At 45.5% G+C, this 9971-nt stretch overlaps 1 protein-coding gene across 1 annotated transcript in view; it reads right to left on the reverse strand.

Annotated features, from left to right (window-relative positions):
* CHRM2 (cholinergic receptor muscarinic 2) overlaps nt 1–7552 on the reverse strand; it is a 142652-nt gene extending 135100 nt beyond the window's left edge. The window contains exons 1-2 of the mRNA XM_075069058.1: nt 7404–7552; nt 1546–1686 (exon numbers count right to left, since the gene is read on the reverse strand). The gene's annotated coding sequence lies outside the window, so the exon portion shown is untranslated. The remainder of the gene's footprint in view (nt 1–1545; nt 1687–7403) is intronic.
* Nucleotides 7553–9971: the final 2419 nt, after the last annotated feature.

The raw sequence follows: 9971 nt of genomic DNA on the forward strand, positions 1-9971 counted from the left end.
TTTTGATGGCTTCTAACTCTCCTTATACAAAAAAACCATCCGAAGGGTGCATATGCTTGTGAGTGGTGCAGTGCTATGCAAAGAAATAATGTTCAGATGGGAATGGAAAGTGCCTATGAACGACAATAGTATGGCTGGTGTGACTTCAGACTCTGCATGTATACACTCTGTATTAGCATTACAGCTGTGCCATTAGGTTGTTCCCCCCCCCCCCTTGTGTAGATTCCCACCCCAATCCTCCCTTTGATATGACCCATCACAGTATTCTAGACAAAGAGGCACATTTAGAACGCAGAGATCCTGGGCCTGATCCTCAGCTGAGATAAATCATCACCCCATTTTTTTCAATTTGTGTTCCTCGATTCACACCAGCTGAGGAGCTGTAATACTGAGTATTTCTGATGAGTCGCTCCTGCGGTTTGGGATCCCACATACAGTTTCCCGGAATCACATCTTCGCCTCTCGGATCTGCCTTCCTCTCTTTCACAACAACTACTTGAGCCCTTCGGTCCTCCCGCTGTTATGAAAGTTTCAAAGATAACATCTGCCTCAAGTAACCTACGTGTCAGCAGCTCCAAGCACCCAACTCTTCCTCCGCCGGTTCCCGCCCCGCTCTTTGAGGCATTTAGACCGCGTTGTAAGCGCAAATCACTAGTTCGAGCCCGACAAAGGGAAACTAAGGACAGCATCAGCGGCTATCACCGAGGCTGGGGCGTAAATTAACTGTACGATCGTCTCCCCACCCCCAACGCGTGCGTTTTAAAAAGCCCTCCGGTCCTGAGCGTTACAGTGATCACAGCTGTATTTGAGCCAGAGAGGTAACAGACTATCTCTATCACGGTTTGTGCCGCCTCATTTTCCGAACCCCGGTTTGAGGCAAGGGCCTGTCAGGGATCACCTCTTCTTCCCACCCGCTCCCCTACCAGTGCCTGGCAAATATTTGCTACCTTCTTTTAACTAACATCGGTAAATACAGTGTCCTGCGGTATTACAGCAAAATTCCTTTGATGGGAGAGAGCAGGCGGAATCATTCCTTAGCAGGTATCGTCTCCCAGAAGTGGAGAAATAAACATGTCACATCTCTAGGCAGGAGTGACACAGAGCCCAGAAAATGCCATGCTCCGTTGGAATGCAGCAGTTACATTGAAAAGCGGTGGATACTTAAAACACGCGAGGGAGTCTGCAATCAGCGTCCGGCTCCTCTCTTTCACTGCAATACCATTTTAGCCTGGTTTCTATGGTTATTTCTATAATGATAACTCAGAACAGACCGTTGTCTGGTTGATTCAATTACTTTCCGTTATCCATCTAACTACCACCCCCTTGTCGCCCTCCCCATGCCCGATCCATTTAGTAAAAGTTTCCTTTTGCCAAATCAGATTTTCTACTGGAAAACAAAATGCAAGGCTCAATGATTTTCAAGATCCTTGCGCGGGCTTTCTTAATAACAGCGGCAGCTGAATACCAAGTCAGCCCAGCGAGGACACATGAAATAAAGAAAAGACAGAAAAGACCATGTGACAGCCACCACAAAGGTATCCTTACCTGTAAGGCAGTCACGAGAAGTTGCATCCCAGACGATTTGCTGGGAAGGGCGATTGGGAAGTCCACCCAGCTCTGGAAGCAAAGAGCAGACTGCACACAGTCAGAGTCCAGTGGCAGCCTCTTTATCTTTCCTTTCCATATCTTCGACAGGGGATGGGAGGGGGGAGAGACAGATTAGTCGGTGCTGTGATACTGGGGGAAAGAACACCCGTTTGAAAGCGTTTGGGCAAGAGGTGGTATTGTCCGCACCGATCGAGTTTGTCACACACACACAAACACATACCCGCTCAGCGGCGTCTGGCACTCGGGAGCCTCTGCCTCAGCTCAAGTTTTAATTGCTTTTTAAAAAATGTAGAGCAACAGTGCTATCAAACTGGGCCCAACGGTTTAGACAAGACTCGGCGAATTAAAAATAGCAGAGGCTGGGGCTCGTGAGTGGATTGGTAATAATTCATTCTTCCCCCTAACGCTCCTGGAGCCACAAGGACTGGCTGGGAAGAAGCGCCTAGGTGAACTTCTCTGTTACATTTCCTTGTTAGCACGGGAGTTAGAATCTTCAGCCAGCTCCTCTTGTGCCGTGTGTGTTCGATTAGCTGCAAGGGGCAGGCAGTTTCTGCAGAGAATATTTACCATTTTATTTCAATATGACAGGATTAGTTGCTGTTGAAGGCTCTCCTCCAATAAGATCAGCACTGCTTTCTGATTTGGTGGATTCACTGAATAGAAATTACTGCTTCTTGTTATCTCCCTCTCCTTCTTCCCCTCTCCCTCATCAGAAGTCTTTATCTACAATTTGCACATCAGAACCGATTTTTTTCAATTACCTTTCCCTCCCCCCCGCATACAACCCCCCCCCTTTATTTCTGATTGCTCTTGCAATCTCCTGATAGCTGTAAATCTCACCCAATGTATAGCGGAAAAGGAGATCTTGCTTTTAGATTATTGCAATCATATGTCTCTATGCATTAAAGGGGGGAAATGTTATTACACTAAATCCAGTTTAGTTTTTTTTTAAACAGATTATTGTGCTGAAATATTCATGGGATGTTGTTTCCTTGGCACAATGACAAACGAATTAGTGGAAGGAAATACATTCTGCGAACAACAGTTAATTCTCCTTGGGTGTAAAGCATTCCCTTTTAATTAATAGTCATTAGGCTGAGAAGTATTTACTTTCCTTTAGGGAATTTGCCAGTTCGGGAGAAATAATCTAGCTATAAACATCTTTTTAAAAAAATGTTTGCTGTTCTGGCAATCCGATATTGATTTGTATGGATTTGTGCTATGGGGTGATGAATATTCCCTTCCGGCGGGAGGGGAGACTGGGTGTTAGGAATTAGAAGAGGGAAGACAATCGGTTCTGGTATCCAAAGAAATATATCTTGTAGGACAGATCTGAAGAGAGAGAGAGTTTGTGAAGGTGACATCATCTTATGGCTTGGTTTATGTGCCCTGCATTTTGAGAGTCTAGCTAATAATACCAATGCTTTATAGCAAATAGCTAACCAGCAGTTAGAAGGGCCTACTGCTTTTAGAACAGGATACCACACCGTGTAAAAGCGATACAGCACAACCTGAACCGGTTACCATTAGTTCTATTACGTACGACTGTAGATAAATGATCTAAACTAGAATGGAAACTGATGGTCTTGTTCCCCATAACCTCCGTTCTATAGAAGCCACACACTTCAATAGATATGGTTCTCAGGGTGTGCTTACCCATTCTGCTAATCCACCTGCTCCACTAGACACCACGCTGCTGAATTCAGCTGATGCCTCTTTTCCTGGGACCATACTAAACATACCAGCACTACCTACAAAGCTTAAAATGTCTAAAGGGACCGAGGACCAATGAAGACATCTGACGTTCTTATTTTAGGGACAGGAGAATGTTCACCTATGCAATCATTTTCATTGGCCAGTTCTTGGTTCAAACGAGGCTATACAGATTGTCAAGGTGGTGGTGTTTAGCCCACCTTGCCTAGGAAGTCAGGGAACTTTGGATTTATAAGGCTGTGGGTATAATATAGTTTTCAATCCTGTCCTGGACACACTGTCTGGGGGCGGGGGATTAACTACTGGCTGATGCGCAACTCTTTAGGGTGTAAAATACAAAGCGTGACAAGGCAATTGGTGCATATATTCAAACCTAGTACTGTTTATGTTCTTATGCCACCTAGAAAGATTCGCCTGGCCCTCATAGGAATGTCAGATAATTCTAAATTAATGTGGTTGATTTTCTTCTCGCATAAACTTTAATCCAAAAGTCATTTAAATCAACCACACCAGTCACCCCTCTGGCTTCGAACCAGGCTCTTACACCGGTTTTACTACAATGTAACTCCATGGAGATACTCTTGATTTACCCCAGCAAAAGCGAGAGGAAAATCAGGCTCTAAAAGTACTCATCACCTAAGGTAACAACAGTCCTGCTGGTGTAAGAGGACTATGGGAACAGATACTCCAAACTCTTAAAGTCACATTAGCAGACTTCCAGACCTTGTCGCTTAATATATTTTAAAATGCATTAATCAAGATCCTCATTAGGGGAAAACGGGAGAGTACACGCCTCTTCCCCCCCCCCCCCGGTGCGTTGTGAATGTTTGATTGTGCAAGTTGATTCTTGTGGAATTAATTAGAGTTCAATTATATACACAAATCAGCCTTGCCTATGGCGAGGCGGTTTAAGAGGTGTGACAACTATGGCCTAGTTTGAACTGTTCTCCCTTCTCAGGTATTTCACTAGCCCGGGTGTCTGAAAATGTTGCTTCCTTCATTTCATGAGAAGGAAAAAGGACTTCTTTTTTGGAGGGGAGGGGCACTGCCCTTGTCCCACTACCATCCCCTCCGAAGTACATTACTTCACAGGGAGACTTTGAAGGCAGTAAGTAGCCTTCAGGATAGGACGTTAGTGGCTCTAACCAGTTACAGGGGGCTCTCCAACACCATACCGATTTAAGCGGGTTCCTATATACTCTATCACAGCTCCAGCCCAAAGCTGAGATATAGACACCTATCGGGATCGCATTGGATTAGAGCCCTAAGTGATAAGCATGTAACCAAATGACCCCCAAAGCTGGCTTGTTTCACTTCAGTCCAACTCCCCTTCCCCAGAGAAATAAAGCCACTTGCTGTAAATCGTAGTATATAAAAATGCACTTCTTCTTTCCTGCACGTCGTGCCTAGGGCCTATGAAAACATCTTGTCTCTGAAATTTATAGTACACAATATTTCTTTCCTAGGGAAATTAGAGGGGTTTCCCGCCTCTCTCTCTCTAAACTGTATTCATAACCAGTTTTAGCAGATATATCTCGATGACACCCAATGACTCTTTGGTAAACAATGCCTTTTAACTTTGACAGAGCATCTGTTACTGCAAACTCCTTTCTTTGGAGCAGTAAATCTATTTTACAAACAAACTACAACACATTTGCTGCTCCCGAGTCTAAAATATTTAAAATGCAGAACCCTTTCTCAAAGAAGCAAGGGCAAACAAACTGCCTAATCGCCGGCAACCTGTTAAACAGCTGGAGAGGGAAATTGATGTTAAGAAGGGGGGCGGGAGCAGCGTAACCTGAAGCAGATATTTACTAACACTAAACTTATCTCTCCCCCTATCCCTCCCATGAGGTTAGGGGTGTTGCTGGAGGAGGAAATAAAGTTGGGAAAGTTTCAGTGGCTGCACCATTCCTAATGTGATTCACCGTATTATTCTATAGCTATATGACAACAGCGCCCAGGCAGGGGAGAAGCCCTCTGTTATGTTGAGAGCGGGAAAAGAAAGAGTCCTCGCCCCGAGGAGTTTGCAATCTGGATAAATGCCATGGGGCGAGGGATGGAAGGATGAGATCGGATGTATTCACCATGAAGACATTTTCCCTGACCTTCCTACGTCCGTTTTTATTGTATATCCTGCTGGAAGCGGGGGTATCTTGCATAGTCCTTTCTGAGGGGGTAGTTCTTGCAAGATCAGAAGGAAGTGGTTTGATTAAACTCTGCTCTACATGGCATTGCATCAATTCCCTGATTCAGCGCCTCAGTGCGCACTGAGAAGAAGATAACATAAGGCTTCAAAATCTTCCAAGCCTGAAGGGAAATCGGCGTCTCCCCAGTTTTGCAGAGTAAACCGCTCAGCTATTACCGTGAGTGCGCACAATTACCCAAACAACAGCACGAGCTGGCTCTAGGTGTAATATAAGGTGTCACTTCAAGGACATACGAGAAATCCCCGTCTTCTGGGAAGTGAAGTAACTAGGGGAGAACGCTGCACATTTCTCACCTTGCTCTCCCAGAGCCTGGTATTGATACCATTAAAGCATCCAAACCCAGATAAATCCAGGGAGCTCCACTCACGGTATCAGAATTTCTAATGGGGGAAAGGCGAGCTAAATTCTGCAGGCCTCGGTCTCGCTAGGGGTCCCATTGCAGTCTACCAGAGGGCAGGATTTCCTCCTCGCTGTTTTTGTGATAAAAAGGAACCTGTCCTAAAGTTTGATCATCCTGTTCATCCCGTTTTCAGATAACCACTATGCTCTCTGTGCATGGGACTAAACTCACGTACACTGGCTATCAGTGCGCTGGTAAAACCACACGTGGAGCGGTACTGCATGTAACTAATGCATGCCTGTTAGCAAAGTTTCCCTAGAAAGAGCCTGGGTGTTAAACGCCGGGCACCTTCACAGCACCGCTGACAGCAACACGTATATCTTAATCCCAGCGGCAAAGAGTTGGCACGGCTACTCTTCATTCATTCATGTAAACATCCACTCAGTCATTCCTTTTCCGTGGAAACGCAGGCTCGCCTCTAAGGAGCAGGGTCTCAAGACACAGCGGTTCCAGGGCTGGAACTAGCTCGCCTTCTCTGACTGGTGGCTCCTCAGTCCTGGGAACGAGGTGAGAGAGAGAGAGGACAGGACACCCACTTCTGCTACCGAAGAGAGGGAGACTGGAACATTTACTTCCCCGTTAGCGGTTCAGCTCCCTGTCCCTGGAGTCTGTTGGAATCAGATCGCTCCCCCCGTAGGGAAAAAGCGGCATCATGAGAGGGAATGGACGTTTCAGACCGGGACAGCGTCTCGGGAATACTCACGGACTGCTTCCTTTTCCTTTAGGAAATCAACCAGCTAACCGCAAATTTATCCTGGGCCATATGCTTCCTTGTGGCTTAAGCAGTCCAGTCACTGCGGAGGAAGGCGATTTTAGGCTACGGGTCTCCCACAATAATAATTAATACAAGAGCATGAGCCTTTCTTTCGAGAAATAAACGCCTGGATATGGACACTTGGTCTAAATGCTTCTACCGCTCGCTGTTGATTGTATGAATCTCACATTGGCTGCCAGGCAATGAAAGGAGAACCATTAAACTCATCTAGCCGGGGCTAAGCCACAATACCCTGTGGCAGAGATGATGAACAAAGGTCTCCGAGTACTACCTATAGCACTGTATTCACAACCTTTCCGAAAACGATTGTAGCTTTTGACCTCCTCAGCCGCACTGCTGGGAGCCCCTTCTTCAGGATCTTCCACTAAGGCACCGAGCATAGGCTACACACTGGGTTATTTCTGGAGCGGGATATTCTAGGGCTTCCGTGTCAATCTAAATAAGATTAGTGACATTAGTTTTCTGCTGTTTAGCTTTCTAGGTGCCACTGCACCCATTTAACTCCATCTCCGTATGGGACCCTTCAGATGGCTGATGAAAAGGAGCTGGGTAGGGGTGCAGGCGTTTGACAGAGTCCAATGCAACAACAGTAATGGGAAACTATAAACAATCAAGTGAGAGTGGGAAAGAGACAGCGGAAACAAAACAAAACAATAAAGTCAGTCGCCATGCAAAAAAATGGTTAAAAGGCACTTACCCAACCGAAATTCAATGCTCTGGTTGAACTGATGTTCATACCTTTAACAGATAAGGGCGCATACTCAGCTGCCTAAGTCCACATCAATCAGTTCATGTGAGTAAAGTGAAGTTAGATCTGCCATGAGACGGCAGTGAATCATTGTAATATCGCAGCTCAGGAGCTAGCTAGCCAGGGAACTACGAGCCGCATAGCTCCTTCCCCCCGCCTGAAAGCACTCGAACAGAGAGCAAGGAGATAGATGCCTTGTTTCCTCCAAGCTAAAGGAATTAACTATTGAATTGGTAATAGACAATCGCTATTTTTCTTCCTTCCCTGCGTGATGACGGTTGTTTCCTAGACCTCTGGAAGCTCAAAGCCTGAGATAATGGGAATGATTCAAAACAGACCGTACCGGTAAATTTGAAATTCGCAGCGATCTGGGATGAGAGTCAGAGATCAGGGTGATTTTCAAAGCCAAACTGATCCACTCTCGTTCCAAAGGGAGTATGGTTGGACACATTACATCTACCGTATTATTAAGGGTATAAACCCTGTGTGGAAGACGATTCCGCCAGGCACAGAAGCTAACACGTCGGAAGCATTGCTATATGAACGCACAATGAGTTTGTCTGTCAATAAACCCCTCAAATTGCAGACGTCTCTTTGGGCGCCTAGATATAGATGGCATTCCCTGATCTTGGCAAACACCATAGGTTCCTACGAACGGCGGCAGGTATGTGTACTGACCTCGACTATATCAGCTCAATCTGCAAAATAATATATACCCATTGAGCCACCAATGCATTCTCATAAAATACATGGAACTTTGCATGGGTTTAGGCAAATGCTTGAAACATGACTGGTCAGAACACAGCATATGTTCACGGCCCGTCAGAAATATTTGTGAACCTTGCTTTAAAAGCAGAGGACAAGTAAGCACACTGAAGGTGTATGGGCTGCATTTAGGGTGTGTATGATTTCAAAGTACAGCTGGCCAGCCGGCGTTACAATTACCCAGGTCTTGTAGGTACAACATACCAAGTCTACTGCCGAGGCCGATAGCTTTAAGGCAGTTCGCAGGAAGTAAAACCAAGAAACCAAGTTACCTCCGGCATCATGTTTTTTTAGTTACTGCACCTAGAAGCACAAACTTACAAGACCTAAAACCCCAGCTGACCGGGTGCCTTTTAAACTGACGTCCCTGTGTCAAGCGAAGCTTCAAGTCAGAAAGAAGCTAAGTGAGGCTGAGGGCCAAACCAACCGAAGAAACTTGAGCGTCTCAGTGAAAGCCCGGGGGATGATCGCAACTTTACTAACCGCTTTCAGCACTCTGGACAGTTCAGTGCTTCTCGGTTCAAGCCCTCGGAGAGGGACGGGCTCCCGTCCTCCTGGCAATGGCAAGCCGGAGTCTGCCATTCCTACTGATGTTTAAGGCTAGCTTGGTCTTTATCTTTCTATCTGGAAACTTGGGCATGCAAACTTCTCCGCACACCAGCTTTGGGAAACATTCTAAAAGTCCAGTTCCCAAAGCCCCTCTTCCCTTGACAGGGCAGAGGGGTGAAGCTGGAATGGCACTCCCTGTGTAATTAACCCTCCCTGCACCGCAAATTAACGTCCTCGCCATTACATAAGAACATAAGAACCACCTTACCTGGTCAGACCAAAGGTCCATCTAGCCCAGTATCTGTCTACTGACAGTGGCCAATGCCAGGTGCCCCAGAGGGAATGAAGCTAACAGGCAATGATCAAGTGATCTCTCTCCTGCCATTCATCTCCATCCTCTGGTGAACAGAGGCTAGGGACACCATTCTTTACCCATCCTGGCTAATAGCCATTTATGGACTTAGCCACCATGATTTATCCAGTTCCCTTTTAAAACATTGTTATATATGTCCAGCCTTCAACCTCTCAGCTTAAGGAGTTCCACAAGTGGACTGTGTTGCTGGTTGTGAAGGAAGAATTCCTTTTATTTTTTTAAACCTGTACCTATAATTCTGGTGACCCCCGTATTATGGAATATATGAACCCTCTTATCCACTTTCTCACATCACTCATGATTTTATATCCTTTGTCAATCCCCCCTTAGGTCTCCTCTTTTCAAGCTGAAGAGGCCTAGCCTCTTTAATCTTCCTCAATTATGGGACCCTCTCCAACCCCTAATTCATTTTAGTTGCCTTTCTGAACCTTTTCTAGTGCTGATATCTTTTTTGAGGTGAGAAGACACATCTGTACCAGTATTCCGAGAGTGGGCGTTAATGTGAGATTTATATAAGGGCAAGATCATATACTCAGAGTTCACTCTTTTTTAATGATTCTCTGTTTGCTTTTTTGACTGCCTCTGCACACTGGCGTGGACATCTTCAGGAAAACTAAGTCCATGATGAATGCAAAATTTTTCTCACTCGTTTTGTAGCTATAATTGGCCCCCAATGTGCATTACTTTACATTTATCCACATTAAATTTCATTTGCCATTTTGTTGCCCAGTCACTTAGTTTTGTGAGATCTTTTTGAAGTTCTTCACAATCTGCTTTGGTCTTAACTATCTTGAGTAGTTTAGTATCATCTGCCAACTTTGCCACCTCAC

Source organism: Chelonoidis abingdonii, chromosome 1 (genome assembly GCF_003597395.2).
Source record: "Chelonoidis abingdonii isolate Lonesome George chromosome 1, CheloAbing_2.0, whole genome shotgun sequence".
Lineage (NCBI taxonomy): Eukaryota > Metazoa > Chordata > Testudines > Testudinidae > Chelonoidis > Chelonoidis abingdonii.